We start from the raw sequence: 16,524 nt of genomic DNA on the forward strand, positions 1-16,524 counted from the left end.
CGGGGACGGGAGAGGAGGGGGAACTGGAGGCGTCCCCTGGCTGCCCCGGGAGTCACCTGGCACTGGCTCTGTCCCCCCTGAAGCCGAGCCCCTTTTGGGGGGAGCCCTGTTGACGGGAATCGCTTTCCCTGGGGTCGGTGGCAGCCCTGCTCTGCCTGCTCCGGGGGCTGCCCCTCCCCCAGCTGCCCCTCCCCCGGCTGCCCCTCCCCCAGGCTGCATTACAGCCAAGTGCAGAGAGGGGGTGGTTAGGAGAGAGATCGCCTGTCTAAGAATAATGGGCTCCTGACCGACACCCTCGGGCAGGTGCCTGCGCGGTGCCTGCCCCGGGGAAGGAGGGCCCCGGGGAGCAGAGGGCACGGCGCGGGTGTGCGGCAGGACAGGACACGGTGGAGAGATTCCCCTGCAGGCAGGCCCACCTGGCGGGAGTGGAGGCACAACTTGGCTCCTGGGGGTGATGACCCGGGCCTGAGGGGGTGACTTCAGGGACTGTCCTGTCCCGGAGGCACCAGCTGTCTCTATGCGAGCTCAGGCACTGACTGCGCCCCAGAGCGCCCCGCCCGCCGGGCTGGAGGGGCCTGCGTGTCATTAGCCCGAGGCAGCCGCAGCCCCTCCGTCTGGATTAGGGATCCCGTCCCCGTTTCACTCACAGGCGAGGGCCCCCAGTGCAGGTGTATTAACACGATCACCCTTTGGCGAGGTGCGGGGGACCGAGCCCCCGCTGGGCGGGAAGCCACCGGGGCCAGCACGCAGACCCCGGACGCCCAGGGCCCAGTTCTCCCGGCCCGCCGCCCTCACCAGCTCCCGGCCGGCCGCCCTCAGGTCCTGGCGTCTGTGATGGACCGTCTCCTGCCTTCGCTTTGCTTGTCCAGCCCCGAGCCCTCTGCCCTCAGCCGACTTCCCACCAACCTTGTCGGCCACGGCCCCTCCGGCCCTCTCGCCGGCCAGTGCTCTGGGCACCTGGAGCAGGGCCGGGGGGGGGGGGCTGATTAATATCGAGCAGGCGCCGGGCAGTGACAGGAAGATGGAGGGCTGCTCCATTAGCCCTCCGGGACACGGCCCGAGCCTGGGACCCGCGTGTTCCCCGACCTCCACAAATAGTCACCCGCAAAGATGGATGGCGCAGGTGCTCCTGGGCCCAGGCACGGGGGCCCTGGGTGCGGGGCCGTGGCGCTCGGCCCGGCCGTTCTGTGGGCTCCCGGGTCCCGCTGGGCTGTGAGCCGCTCCCGGTCCCTCCTCTGCCCCTTCTCTGCAGCGGAGATCCATCTGCAGCACCGAGCACTTCGGCCAGCGGACGGGGAACATAACGAAGAGTAAGAACCACGCTGGGTCCCCGAGGACTCGTGTCTGCAGGGCAGACAGACCTGTGAGCTACAGGGGTCCTCAAACTTTTTAAAGTGGGGGCCAGATCACGGTCCCTCAGAGAGCTGGAGGGCCTGATCAGACTCCTCTGCGGGCCGCATGTGGCCCGCGGGCCGTAGTTTGAAGACACCTGTGAGCAGATAGGTCCCATCGCGCAGGCGTGCTGACGAGGCGTGAGCACAGAGACGGGGGGGACGCTGTTTGCCAGGCGTCGGCGGTGAGAGTTGCGATGTTCGTTGTGTACGGATGAGTTTAGGGGCAGGACCGGAGCACAACATTGCCTCTGCTCCCCAGAGTGCTAAGCGTGATGGGGCGTGTGAAGACGTGTGGGTCCCAGACTCAGGCGCCAACACTCCGGGCGGGACGGCTCGCGTGGCACTTGTTCACTAAGCACCTCCGGTAGACTCAGAGGCTACCAAGAGGGTTAGACAGGATCGCTGCCCTGGTCTAGAAGGAGATAGACAGACAGACAGACAAAACACATTGCAAGTCTGTGGACTACTACGTCCTTAGGGCTTTTTCAAGATGCCGGGAGGAAGGAGCTGTTACTTAAGGAGTGGGGGGAGAACAGCAGCTCAGGGAAGACTGCCTAGGGATGGCGATGTCCAAGTAGGGTTTTGAAGGGTGATTAGGAGTTTCCAAACGAGAGAGAACGGGACCCTGGCGGAGGAGACAAACCTCCTTGACGCCGAATGACGGCCACGGAGAGCAAAGCGGGTGCAGGTCTCTCTGTACGAGACGTAATGCCGGTTCGGTCTCAGCGACAGGCCTGAGCCCTGCATGGGTGCGCCAGGGCATCTGAACATGGAGCCGGCCTCCTGTGACCGGCAATGTCACCAGTCACGTTCCCAGCCCCTCGGCCTCCTGTCGGCGAAGGCACACGGGCGAGCCGCCCGCTGCAGTGGGGTCTGTGGCCAGTGACCAAGCAGGCGTCAGCTCTGGGCGGCCTCCTGGCGGCCCCGTTCGCAGCCCCAGGTGGTGGCCCGGGTCTGCGCACGGTAAGGTCCCAGTCCGACCTGTCGCATGTTCCTACCTTTGTCATCCTTCCCTTCCCGAGTGGGGACGTGCTCTGAGGGTTCGTGAGGCCCGGGCCAGCTCCGAGGGCCCCAGGGATTCCGGCTGGACGCTCAGGACACCCTGCCCGTGCCCTCCGCCCTCCCGCCCTCCCCGCCTGCTGTGAACCAGGAAGCCCATCACGGCCGCCAGCAGCGCTGAGGGGCCTGCATTGATTAGGATAATTATATTTACTCTTCGGCCGTGTGAGGCCTGGGAGGGAGTTTTTTGTTGTTGTTGATTTGCTGCTGCTTAGCCTCAGGAATGGAGACTGACATGCCAACCGCCACCTAGATCACATGCATACACACACATACACATGCACACCTCTGTGCACACACGTGCACACATATGCATCTCCACTGTTATTGAATTACTGTACATGCTCATCGAAGCCCATGGCATTCTGGGCTGTCCTTCCTGTAGCTTTTACTCCAGAAAAGAACATGGAAGTGGTTGGGGGAGGTTTCTCTTCTTTTGTCTGTTTTTATCTTGGGTGACAGGCAGAAGAGGCGCCTCTCGCAGCAAAAGCAGACACCCGGCGGGGCATCTTTCCTACCTCCGCCCCCCTCCGGCCCTGGCCCTGCCTTCCCGGACACCCCTCACCGGCTCCCAGCGTCTCACTGCAGCGGGACTGGACTCACGGTGGCCTGTCCCGGCCTCCGCGGGACCAGCACCCTGGCCCTCACCCTGGGCCTTGCTTCTTCCTGCCAACCTCTGTGCCTGCAGACGTGTCTTCTGGGGGCCGTCTTGGGAGACAGGACAGTACAGACAAGGAGGAGGAGGGTTCGCTGTGGCTCTGGGGGGACAGTGTCCCAGCGAGCGTGCAGCCCCGTCCCCACCGCAGAAGGCTGTGTGTGGTCGCCAGCACTGGGGCTGCGGCATCTAACCATGCAGGGGCCGCCCAGGGAGCCACGGGGACGGGGGTGAGGGAAGCACAGGCTCAGCTCAGAGGGGTCTCTTGTCCCTGTCACCTCCTGCTTCCTCACCTCCCGGCCCGGCTCCAGCCTTGGTCAGAGGCCCTGAAATGCAGGCAGGAGGTGCTTGCCCTGGCTTCCGGGGGGCAAAGCCAGCCAAGATGTCACCCCGCGAGGACCACAGCTCGCCTCCCCCCAGCGGCCACCCGGACCCCCGCCCCAGGAGCAGAAACAGGCTGGCTTTATTTTTAGCTCCCCGGTGGGCCCCTGAGCCCTGCCCCACTTTCTGGGCTGGAGAGCCCAGGGCCCACACCATCTGGCTGCCGTGAGGGACGGGCTCCTGCTCGTGACGGGAACAGGGAACGGGCGGGGCCTTCTCACGCCCACACCTTCCTCGTCAGGGGTCTGCACTCCGGGGCCTCCGGTGGGGCGCAGCCTGCAGGACCCAGCGCCATCCTGTGCCCGGGGCTGTGGGAGCCCCGAGTTCCGGGCCATTCTGACTCCGCCACCCCGCCCAGACCCAGCGGACGGTTTTCTGACTCAGCGTGAATCTCCTGTAGGACTGGGAACAGACCTGTAACTCGGAGGGTAAAGGGCAGGGAAAGCAATAAAGAGACTCCCCATTGAGCTCAAACCCAGTAAAAATAGAGCATCCTTGGTTCATTTCCCAGCGGGGGTGGGGGGGGGGGGTGGGGGGGGCGGGAGGGGGAGGGGGCTGTAAAGATGCCGAGGATGCCAGAAACGGGCACATGAGTGTGGCCTCCAGATGCCCCCCTGCTGTTCTCTGTCCCATAACGGACCACAGGGAGTGTGTGTGTGTGTGGGGGGGGGGGGGGGAGTTGGAGGGGGCTGGTATTTCTTCTTCCCTAGCTGAATCCCTGGGTGTGTCGTGTCTCCCCACTTTTTCTCTCCTGTGGCAATGCCCTGGTGTATCTTACCTGCCCCCCGCTCCGCACCGGGAGGGCACCTGCCACACAGACGGCCCTGCAGACGGGGGCGGGGCTGCTCACCTGGGCAGAGCTCCCCAGCTCGGTGTGCAGACCGCCCGCACGACAGAGAGGAGCGATGACGGGGCCTCTGACTAATTAGGCGACCGCAGATATCGTTCTGCTAAAAGCAGAGGAGCTGATGAATTTTTTACTCGGCCTGCTAATAATTTTCTCCCTTTAGAGGTGGAGCAGGCAAACAGGGGAACTGAGTCTAGACTGGGCCGTGACCTGCAGGAAAGAACTCTTGGCCGCCATGATGAGTGCTGGCCCCGACTCAGGCTCCTCCCCAGCCGCTGCCGCTCCAGCACCGCCCGTCCCTGGGGGGGGGGGGGGGATCGGACATCCCCTGAGGGGTCCTGGATTCCGAGAGGGTGCAGGCCAGGCCAAGGGACCCCACGTGTGCACGGATCTGCGCACCGGGCCTCTGGCTGTGAACAATGACTTCGATAATGATTAGCGAGGGCTTGGCCTGCGCCTGGCACGTTGGTGCAATTCCTGGTCGCCATCCTCATCCCCATTATCCTCTGCTTGGAAGGCCCTGGCGCTCCGGTTCTGACTACCAGGCCCTTCGATCAGAGTTAGCTTTGAGTGATTTCTGTTATTTTTAAGGAATGCCTGCAGCAGGAAAGTGATAAGGTGAAGTGATGAAGTGACTGGGAACTATGACGTCATAGCAACTTCATGTGAGAGAAGAATCTAAGGGAAGGGATACAGTGGCCCTGGCCCATCGTGGTGCAAGGTCCGTGGCGCTCTGCCCGGGGGGCGGGCCTGCGCCCCGATTCGTAGAGGATGCCTTCCTTCAGGAGGGCGCGGCGCGTCCCCGAGGCCAGCGTCAGAGGCGAGAGCGACCGGCGCTCACCGCGGACGGAAGGCCCGGCGCCCCGATGCAGGCTGAGGGCCGGCGGGTGGCAGTGACGGTCTTGCTCGCTCACTTCCTGAGACGCTCGGAACGGCCCCCAGCCCGGCAGGCCTTTACTTCCTCGTCCTCAAGACAGAGACAAGGACACTCTCGGTCCAGTTTGCCGAGGGGAGGCGCACCGGGCGGGAAGCAGCTGCGGGGAGCCTGCTGTCCGGTTAAACCCGCCTGTGTCCTGCTGTCCCTGCACAGCAGCCGAGGGAGAGGACGGGACAATGCTTTTGCCATGCTTGCTCTTTTTTTTTTTCTTAACTGCAAAGCCATCAAGGGCAAGCCAAGGACAGAGGCTCCTTCAGGCATGGAGTCCGGTGTCCTGAGCTCGTGGAGAGAAGCAGGGCTGGGCTGGGCTGGGTGAGGCTGGGAGGGTGCACAGGCCCAGCTCTCGGACCCTCCGTGTCCTCGTTGTAAATGGAGATCAGGGAGCACGCGGGCGGGGGCGGTTGCTATGGGGAGTTGCCCCTCACAGCCGTGGGAACATGGCGGTGAGCGGAGGCCCCATCCTCGGGTCCCGTCAGCGAAACGCCCCTATGGCTGCCCTCGGAGGCTCCAGACGGTCGGTGGGGACAAGGCCATCGTGGGAGACCAGCCGGAAGGCACAGGGAAATAGCGGGAGACAGACAGCGCGCGGAGGCCGAGACCACGGAGTACAGACAGAATAATAATCCGTGCCAGACACTTTAAAACCACTTTTTATGGAGCTTTTAACAATCGAGGAGGTTCTGGGCAGAATCGGAGCCCAGAGGGAGTCGGTTGTGGGGAAGGAGGGGGAGCAGGCTGGTGAGAGAGTTGGGAACTCATTGCAAACGGCCCAGTGGCGTCTGTGGTTTAGAAGGAAACCTGGGGAGAAGGCAAAGCGGCCCCCCCGGCCGTGCCCAGCCCCAGAGGCAGCCCGGCGACGGGGACAGCCGACGAAGAGCCAGCGACCTGGTCCCTCAGCGCTCCTGTCGGCTCGTTGCCTATCCCAGACGGCAGAAGCCATCCACCCGTGCGGATCTCAGCATCCTTCGGGCATGAAGCCATGCGCGGGGCTGAAGTCCCCTTACACCAGAGACTTCCAAAGACGCGGCTGAGTGCTTTCGGGGGAAATAACAACACTGTGCTCCAAAATGGTTACAGAGCCCCGAGGTACAGTAGATACTGACAGATGGGCCTGGGTTTACATAAAATGACACAGACAGATTTTCGGAGACTTTTTTATAACAACAACACTAAAACAGAAAACAAAACAAACGAAACCTCAAAAGAAAATAATCCATACTAGACCGTTATACATCTCTCCTCTCTCGAGCGTATCTCTCTCTGTTCGGGTTCTTTAGATCTCTATTCTCTCCCCCCTATCTCTATCAGCTCTCTCTATTTCCTCTCCTCTCTCAAAAGCTATCTCTCGCTCTCTCTCTCTTTCTCGTCACCTTCTCTATTCTCTCTCATCTCTTTCTCTCTCTCTCTTCTCTCTCCTTTCTCTCTCTTTCTCTCCTCTCTCTCTCTCTCTCTCTCTCTCTCTCGTATATATATCTCTCCCCTTTCCCCTCCCCTCCCCTCCCCTCCCCTCCCTCTCTCTGCTGAAGGAATATCCCTAACCCCCTGACGGGTCAAACCCTTGCTCTATCCTATGGGAGAGGCAGAGGAGATCAGTAGAAGTACAGCTTCCCAAGCCGCATATCGAATGGCTCAGAGCCCCACCTCTGACCTTGTCAAGGATGCGCTCGCACCCGTGGGTGACCATCTTCGCCAGCTCCTCGCCTGCCAGGGCCTCCACCCCTGCCCCAGGCAGGTCCCCCCGAAACAAGCCATGCCTGGTGCCGGTTCTTGCTGGGTTTTCTTTCTTTCTTCTTTCTCGGCTTCTTTAATCAGATTGAGTTGGTTCTTTTCAAAGGTCTCCTGCCACCACTACCCACCACGACCCCTTCCCCGAGCACCTGCATCCACGCCCTTTATCAGTCGTATATTTGGGGAGGTGCCCGCACCGCCCCAAGATTGAGAAACTGATAAACAACGCGATACGGAGAGAGTCTGTTTTGGATTCCTGGCCTTCCTGTGCGGGTGGCAGAAGGCAGAGCTGTTGTGCCAGGAATCAGCACCACCAGCGTTTGGACAGCGCTCCCCTCAATTTGTTCTCTTTTCTTCTTCCAACAAATGCCGGCTGGCTGGCTGGCTGGCTGCTGTTGCCCTGACCTGTTTGAATTTCTTATTTTGAGCCTGATTCCTGCGGAGCTGAGAACTTGTTACAGGCTCGAAGTATATTTTCGGGCAAAGTCACCTTTCCTCCTGGGCCTCACACTCCTTGTCACCGAGCCTCTGCCTGCCCCTCGGAGCCGCCCTGGGGAAGGCCGCTCATTAGGGAAACATCAGACGCCGACAACACAAGTGCAAGAGTTCCAGGCTGCTTGCAAGCAAGGAAAGATCCGCACTAATCACGCCAGCATCTGTCAAGACCCCAGTGTACGCCGGGCGCTGTCATTGGGCCCTCGGATCTCCGGCAAGTTTGCGTGAAGCCTCCTCGGGGCAGCGGCTGGCTCACACGTGGTGACAAGCGGTGGGCCTCTTAACGTGCAAAACAGAGGGGTGTCAACGCTGGCAAAGAGCACAGCATCCATTTCTCCGCCGTCTCCACTCAGAAGAGGGCACGTGTCACCAGGAACCAGGGACCAGGGCCAGTTTGGCAATGCCGCCGACGTGTGGTCCTGCCGCTCTCCTGGCTCACTGCCCTCCTGCCTCCCACCGGCCCCTCAGACTTGGATTGCCTCCTGGAGCCAAGATGACGATGGTGGTTTGCTTGTGATGGAGGGGGGAGAGATGGCCCCACAGAAATACAGACGCCTGTCAGCCTTCATCGCAGCCGTGGGGACGGAGTGGCCGTTTTTAGGTGTAGACGTCATGGTGGGGAGATCTACCGAAGTTGTATTTATCCCCTTAGGATCGCACCTCCCTTCAGCCTCGGTATCTCCAGCACCAGGTCTGCCCTCTGTCACTGTCAGCTTCGCCCGTTGCTAGGCAGCGGGGCCTTCCACCCGGTGACCCTCTGTGCCTGGCCCCGTGCTCCGGCTCTGCCCCTGTCAGTCTCCCACCTACTGTCGTCCTCGTCGTTCCCGTTGGCTGACCGCACAGACGGAGGCCCCGGCCTGCAGTCCCGCTCACGGTACCGGGTGCGCCCCGTGCTGTGTACGGACACAGGAGCGCGCTCAGCTGATAACGGCGGCCTAGGCGTTAGCACGGAGCACACGGAGGAGGCTCCCGCCCAGCTCCCTGGCGGGAATGACACCAGATTGTGGGAACCAGGATTCCTTTCAGGGAAGGGGTGGCATTTGAAAGGGGCTGGGAGCGGATAGGGCTTGAGCGGGGACGGAACCCCGGGAAGTGGGAGGCAGGGGGGGACAGGGCTTGCCGGGGAAGGGCCGAGTTCGCTTGGCTGGAGCGCCGGGGAGGGAAGGAGGCGCGGTGAGTAAGCCGGAGGGGAGCGTGTGGACTGCGGAACGTGAGGTGTTCGCACTCAGTTCACAGTCCGTGGGGAGCCAATGAATGTTTTCCACAAGGAGGGATGCAATTAAACCCGCGTTTAAGAAAATTAATCTGGCTGCAGAGTATTGGAGCCAAGAGCTCGGGAGCAAGGAGAGATGGAGCCAGACCCCGGAGGAGGCCCGGGGCGGTGAGAGCCTCCGATCTTGGCGAGGGGGTGGCAGGGCGGTGGGAAGTGCCAGGGACACATGGCGTGGGGTGGCGTGGGGTGGCGTGGCGTGGGGTGGCCATCTTGGACCAGCATGGGCCTTCTCTCTGGTTACAGCTCCTTCACTTTAAAATGGGGGCCGAGCCCAGCCGGGTGTAGCTCAGCGGTTAAGTATCAACCTAGGAACCAAGATTCCCGGTTCGATTCTCGGTCAGGGCATATGCCCAGGTTGGGTTGTGGACTCGATCCTCAATGGGGGGTGTGCAGGTGGCAGCAGGTCAATGATTCTCATCATGGATGTTTTTACCTCCCTCTTTCGTCCTCTCTGTAATCAGTAAAAATATATTTTTTAAAAAGATGGGGGGGTGTCCAGCTGAAACCGGTTTGGCTCAGTGGCCTTAGAGCATCAGCCTGCAGACTGAAAGGACCCAGGTTCGATTCCGGTCAAGGGCATGTACCTTGGTTGTGGGCACATCCCCAGTAGGGGGTGTGCAAGAGGCAGCTGATCAATGTTTTCTTTCATCAATGTTTCTAGCTTTCTATCCCTCTCCCTTCCTCTCTGCAAAAACTCAATAAAATATATATTTTTTAAAAAATAATAATAATAAATTAAATTAAATAAAAAGGTGGAGTGTCCGGTGATGGGCACCTCCCCTAACCAGGCACCTCAGCCCAAGATGCCCGCAGGGCCTCTGAGCCTCCCACCCGCACCTGAGGGTGGGGGCAGGGTCGGCTGCTCCTGAACCCTTTTCCCAGCACCCGCTCCCCACTCCTGCCTCCGGGGGGCCAGGAGCCCCTGGATCTCGGCTCTGGGGAGGAAAGAGCCCGGTCAGCTGCTCAGGAGCCATGAGCAGCCCTAATTGTTGTGCATTAACTCAACTCTCACCTCGCTCTTCCTTAAGAATTCTATGAATATTTATGAGCGAGCGCTTGCTTAATGAGGAGGGGAACAGTGGCATTAATGAGCTTTTCCCCAGTAGGGCCTGGGTGTCTTTTTGGTTTCATGTGTCTAATCTGAATTCCGGTTAGGCTGGGCCTTCTCTCCTCCCCGCCCCTCGGCGGTGAGACCTTCCGCACTGTCACTGCCACCGCCCAGGCAGGGCCCACGCGCGGGCAGAGGGGCGTGGTGCGCACGCGTGGGGGGGGGTGCACGTGAGAGGCCGTGTGTGCTCGAGTGTGGCCACACGGGGGACGTGTGAGCGTTCCTGAAAAGCAAAGGCCTGTCTGGATTCAAGCTACTTCTTTTTTTCTTTTTCTTTTTTTTTTTATTTTTTTACAGAGAGGAAGAGAGAGGGATAGAGAGTCAGAAACATCGATGAGAGAGAATCATCGACCAGCTGCCTCCTGCACACCCCCTACTGGGGATGCGCCTACAACCAAGTACATGCCCTTGACCGGAATCGAACCCGGGACCTTTCAGTCCACAGGCTGACGCTCTATCCACTGAGCCAAACCGGTTTCGGCTCAAGCTACTTCTTGTCCAGAGTTAGCCTCTCAGCGATGAAAGACAAAATAAAGGGGCCTGGCCCTAGCCCAGCGTCGACCCGAGGACTGAAGGGTCCTGGGTTCGATTCCGATCAAAGACACGTACATCCAATACAGGCTCCATCCCGGTGCATGTGGGAGGCAGCCATTGGATGTCTCTCTATCACATCAATGTCCGTCCCCACCCCCCTCTCTCTCTCTCCCTCTCCCTCTCCCTCTCCCTCTCCCTCGCCCTTCCCGGGCAGCGCGGTGACCCAGCAGAGCCGGCACCCGGCGGGGAGCACCCAGAGCGGAGCCTGCTCACCGGGCCCAGGGTGCGAGCCTGGGCCTCTGTGGGCGCTGAGGCTGCCCCCCTGCTGCCCCCCGCCCCTTCCCCCCGCGTTCCGGACAAACGGCGCCGTTCGCACACGCGCTGTGCAGGAGGGTCGGCAGGGCCTGACCTGGACTCACAGACCCGCGGAGGGAGAGAGAAGGCGCGGCCTCGCTTCCTCGTTGCCATGGCTCCTTTCCAACTCCTCATGTGTTTTTTAAAGACACGTAATTTCTTAAAGGGAAACTCAGTCGGGTTGTGCACTACGTGGGGGGACTGCAGTCTGCTGGGGCGGCACCAGGATCTCTGGCTTCTGACCCCCGCTGGGCTCAGGACCCCTCTTTCCATCCGCGCCCGGCCCGAGGGCCCCACTGAGCTGCCCTGCTCTCCCAGCCGGAGCCCCCGAGGCCTGGGGTCCCCCTGAGGGCGGGGAGGGGCGGTGCCGCCCCCATGGGCATCCCCCGCCAGCCCGCCTGCCCTCGGGAGGCTGGCTGTCAGGGAGACAGGCCCAGGGACACCTGCCTCCAGCTCCGTGCTGGGCCCAGGGGAGGGGGAGGGGGCGCGATTCTGAGTCCAAATTCTCCAGGAAATTTTCTCGAAGGAAAACGCCAGTGTCGCTGCCTGCTCCGGAGAGTGACGTCCCTCCGGGGGAGTTAGGAACAGAGCTGCAGGGACCCCTGGTCCTGGCAGCCCGGACCGCCCGCGTGCCCGGGGAGAAGGCACCTGCCCACACTGTCCATCCCCTAGGCCAGTGGTCGGCAAACCGCGGCTCACGGGCCACAGGCGGCTCTTTGGCCCCTGCGTGTGGCTCTTGCATGAAACGCCACGTGCAGGCATGCGTGCACAGTGCGATGGGAACTTCATGGCCCAGGCGCAGAAGTCAGTCTTCGGCCGGGGCGAGACTGCTCTGAAGAAGTGGCCTTAGAGCCCTCCAGGGGCCAAAGAGCCGCCTGGGGCTCACGCGCTGCCGTTTGCCAGCCCCTGCCCTACACGGTGGTCCTGGGAGTGCGTTTGGCTGGTGAACGCGGACGGCATGTCCCCGGGGACCGGACACCGGCTCGCCCTCCCCTTCCTGCCCCTCCCTGAGCCCGGGCTGCGGGCTGGACACCTCCCAGGCACCCCGGGGTCCGTTCCGTCAGCGTGTTTCTCCGGCACCTGCCCTGTGCGGGCTCTGCCAGGCTGCCGGGACTCAGGCAGCAAATAGCAACCACCTCTCAGCTCCCGCGTTTTCCGGTTTGTACAGACTCGGACCGCCCTCATCCCGTTTGCTCCTGGAGCCGTGTGTGTAAACCCTGGCTCTGGCCCGCCTGCCCCACTCCGGGAGACTCTCCTTCCCGGCTCAGGGGCTCAGAGGGCACCAAACGCCCCCGAGGAGGACAGGGACACAGGAGGGAGGTCCCGGCTGGATCTCACACCCGGTGGTGGGCTGGGCCTCCCTTGGTCACTGGCCACATCCCTTCGCCCCTCACTCGGCAGTTTTACAGACAGAGAAAACCGGCTTACGTCGGGTGTGGATGTGGGGTTGGGAGGCGTGAGTCAGCCTGTCCGCGGCCCGGGCAGCTGCAGGAGTGGCAGGCGGAAGCCGGAGGGGTGCATGTGCGGAGACAATTATTTTACCCCCCACTTCCCAGCTCCCCTTTCCCAGCGGCCGCAGCCCAACGCAGCACAAACCCCAAGCGGTGAGCCGCCAGGGCCAGCCGGCTGGTGCACAGAGTCCCGTCCACGCTGGGAAAGCCTCGGCCGAGTCCTCTTCCGCTTGCCATTCCGCGAGGACTCCGGGGCTGCAGCCGCAAGCCGGCTCCCGGGTCCCTCTCCCTCTGCAGAAAGGCCGGCTCCGGGCCGGAGACAGGCTTCTCCGCGTCCTGGCCCCGCTCATCGGGCACAGAAGACACGCGCTCAGACCCCTGCCGTCCCTCCGCCAGGCGGCATCGTCCGGGGCATGCCGGCCTGTGCCCCGGGCCTGAGGGTGCAGCCGCGGGCACAGCGGGTGGAGCTCCTTCCAGTCCCCCCTCCCGGTCTCGGGGCGACCGGGAGCCACTGCTCCCCGGGGGTGGTCTCAGGGAGGGGCTGCCCTCTGGGGAGGGAAAGGCCGGCAGAGAGGAATGGCCACTGAGCCAGGCACCCGGCAGACCCCGATCAGAGGACGGAGATGAAGGCAGGGGGAGCCAGGACTGACCCGGTTTATTCTACACTAAGAGGGAGCCGGGAGCCGAGCCGGGAGGCCCCCTGTCAGGGGCAGAAAGGGCAGAGAGAGGCCGCTGGCCGCGTCCAGCCGTCTCAGTAATATCCTGTCCGCCCGGGCGGCGCGGCCAGGAAGGGCTTCTTGCTGGAAATTTCCGGCGCTGCCTCCGGAGGCCAGGCCGGGCGGGGACGGCCATTGTGGCCGCACAGATACCATCAGCGATGGAGAGGGCGGCACAGGCCGGACCGAGGCCACAGCCGTACGAGGGCGGGAGGCGGCCCGTCTCCGTCACTGTGGTCCCCAGCGCCCGGCACAGAGGCCACCAACCGACCAATAGTCTTAACTGAGACCTGGGCCCTGTTCTTGGAGAGCCCTCCGACTAACGATGCGCACACACACCCACAGACACATACATACATATGCACTCTGCATACACGTGCACACACGCACACATATATACACATACGCACACATGTACACACGCACATACACACCCACAGAGGAAGCATACTTTTTCTCAGTCTAGAAAAATGATTTTCTGTTGTTGAAACAAAGCAGGCGAGGCCAGGGTGTTAGATTCTGTAGCCCCTGAGGCTCTTACTAAGCAAAACACAGTGTTTTCTCCTTGTTTCCCACATGGAGCAAGCGAGCGGCTCCCTGCCCTCCCAGCACCGCCCTCCCCTCCCCCTCTACGCCCCCACTCCCCCCAAGCCCTGCTCAGCTCTCACAGCCCCTGAGACGCCGCAGGCCGGCTCCCAGCTTCCTCTCCCGTCCCCCCGCCAGTGCCGCTTCCTTCCCCACCTGAGGCCAGCGCCTGTGCCGCCTCGGCTCCGGCTGGCTGTCCCGGAGCCGGGGTCTGAGAGGACCCAGTGGGGGTGATGGGTGCCCCATAATGCGCAGCCGAGGTGGCCAGGCTGCCTCATGCAGAGTCACTGAGGGCTGGGTTATAACCGGTTACATGTAGTCACAGAACGACCCCAGGCTTATGTATAACTACAGCTAGTCACATGTGCACAGTTCACACACACAGTAAACTAGTTTATCTTTATGAAACACCCCACAGTGTATAAAGAGCCTTTACGAGCGTGACTTTCAGGACAGCCTGCCGGACAGGAGGGTAAACTGAGGCCCGGGAGCTGTGCCTGCCTGAGGGCTCTCAGCTGTAGCGGAGCAGGGACTGGAGCGCAGGCCTGGCTGCCCGTCGGGTGTGCAGGGAGCCGCTGAGGGTGGGCAGAGTGAATGAGACAGGACCCCGAGCCTGGACAGGACCAGGCGGGGACAGGACCCAGCCCAGCTGGGGCTGCGCTTGTCCCCCGGAGGCCCCTGAGACCCTGGCAGCGTCTGGGACTCAGACGGCGGGCAGAGGAGGGAGTCTCCTGGGCCTCGGAGGGTGGGGCAGAGGGAGGCGGGGAAGGAGGCACCCCCATGAAGGAGTACAGGGGGGCGGGCCAGCACTGGGTCTGCCCTGGGCGCGGAGGGCGCTTGCTGTGTGAGTGGGGACACCTGGTGGCTGTACACGGCCGAGTAGCCACATTGTTGGCTCCGCCCTGTCTCTCTGCCTCTTACCCACCTCCCTGTCTGTCCTCTCTGCCTGTCCCGGCTCCATGGCCACCCCCTGGGGCGCGGGAAGAATCAGAGGCGCCAGCGGTCAGGACTGGACCTTCAGACAAGGCCTGTCCCAGCTGCACACGGCCTCCAGGGGCTGGCCTGTTGCACCCCAGCTTCTGCGCCTCAGCTCCCTGTCCCTCCTCAACTTCAGCCGAGTGCTCCATCCCCTGGGCAGTGCCTCCCTCCCACCCTGGCCAGCCTCCTCTGCTCCACAGACGGCCCCTCCCTCTCTCTTCCAGGATCCAGCCTGTGTCTGCAGCGGGAGCTGGCCTCCAGGAGAGGCCGGGCCCGCCGGACGGTGCCCTGACGTCTGAGCGGCAGGATCGACGGGAGCTCGGCTCCCGCTTACCTCTGGGCACCTGGAGGAGGAAGTAAAGGCAGCAATTGACGTACAAGGGGGTGGTTTGTGCAGCTTCAGTTCAGAGGAAAAGTTTAATTATCCCCAAATCCGAATGCAAATTAATTAGCCTTCCACATCGGGAGGGGGAGCGTCCCTGCGCCTGAGTCACTGCGTCACTGCGGCTCCGGGGACGCAGGGGGGAGGTGGGCGGCCGGGGCGGCAGCTGCCCGCACCCGCCCCAGTGGAGTCTGAGGTGAGCACCGCAGCCCCCTGCACCAGGGGGTCACCTTCCCCAGGCACAGAGCAGGGCGAGTGAGAGGAGGAGGGGAGAGAGGGGAAGGAGAGGACAGCTTCGGAAAATGGGGCCCAGGACACTTTTTGTGTTTCCTTTCCTTGCGCCTCTTCCCTCACGTTCCACGGAGAACATGGGCCGTGGACGCCATTGGGACTGTCCGGGGGCCCCAGCGGAGCCGTGGCCACTGGGGTCAGCTGCTGGGTAGAGAGTGGCCAACACTGCCCGGCAGGTTAGACCACAGCTGCCCTGTCGGTTGGAAATGGGGAGAGCTTGCTTAGAAATACGCAACAATAGCCGAAACCGGTTTGGCTCAGTGGGTAGAGCGTCGGTCTGCGGACTGAAAGGTCCCAGGTTCGATTCCGGTCAAGGGCATGTACCTGAGTTGCGGGCACATCCCCAGTAGGGGGTATGCAAGAGGCAGCTGGTCGATGTTTCTCTCTCATCGACGTTTCTAGCTCTCTATCTCTCTCCCTTCCTCTCTGTAAAAAATCAATAAAATATATTAAAAAAAAAAAAAGAAAGAAAGAAAGAAATACGCAGCAGTAGCTTGTCATCACATCATATCACCTCCACCGCCATCACCGTGGGGTCCGCACGGAAGGGGCTAAACAGAGAATCTGCAGAGTCCAGGCAGGACTGAGCCCCAGGCAAGGCTGAGTGAGGCTGGGCCTCAGAGAGAATGAGGAGGACCCCTTCCCATCACCCCCGTCTGCATGCCAGCGGCTCCCGCTCTGCCCCCGGCCCGGCTGCCCTCCACACGCAGGAAGCGCGGCCGCGGGCAGCCCGGAGCCTGGCTTGTTGCAGCTTCGGCTTCTCCGCAGGAGGAGGATCTGGTCTCAAGAGTGAAAATCCAGGAAAGGGGGAGAGGTGCCGACCTCGTGAGCCAGCAGGGGCAGTGCAGTGAGACCTCCGCACCCCGGGGTGCTGGGCTCGGAGGGCCCTGGCCGCCTGTTGGTGGAGAGACGGAGAGAGAGAGCCTCCCGGACTGCTAGTGTGACTGTCAAATGGCGGGCACTTTGGAAGCGGTCTGACCGTCCACAAACTGTTAACCATAGGTACCGCCGGACTCCCAGAGAACTGAAAACACAGCCCGCACAGAAGCTGATGCACAAACCTTCCTAGCAGAGTTAGTTTACAACAAGAGGCCCGACGCGCGGAGATTTGTGCAAGAACGGGCCTGCCTTCCCTGGCGGCCGGCTCCTCCTTCGCACGCCGTGCCTTCTCCACGGAGGGCGGGCTCTGGCTGGGGCTAATGTGGGCGCAGAGGACCTGGAGCTTGGGGGAGGGGACGGGAGCAGGCCAGTGCCCACCTGGGTCCCACCTGAGGCAGCGGGAGCGGGCAGACGGGGCCGGTGAGTCACAGGGCGGCAGAGACATGCCGAGACCAGAGATGGAAACGGGTGTGTTGA

The 16,524-nt window shown here is 62.2% G+C and overlaps 1 protein-coding gene across 2 annotated transcripts in view; it reads left to right on the forward strand.

The window, feature by feature from the left end:
• KCND3 (potassium voltage-gated channel subfamily D member 3) overlaps window positions 1-16,524 on the forward strand; it is a 112,620-nt gene that overhangs the window by 82,712 nt on the left and 13,384 nt on the right. The gene's annotated exons all lie outside the window — the stretch shown is intronic.

This window comes from Pipistrellus kuhlii, unplaced genomic scaffold, assembly GCF_014108245.1.
Source record: "Pipistrellus kuhlii isolate mPipKuh1 unplaced genomic scaffold, mPipKuh1.p scaffold_m20_p_24, whole genome shotgun sequence".
NCBI classification, from domain to species: domain Eukaryota; kingdom Metazoa; phylum Chordata; class Mammalia; order Chiroptera; family Vespertilionidae; genus Pipistrellus; species Pipistrellus kuhlii.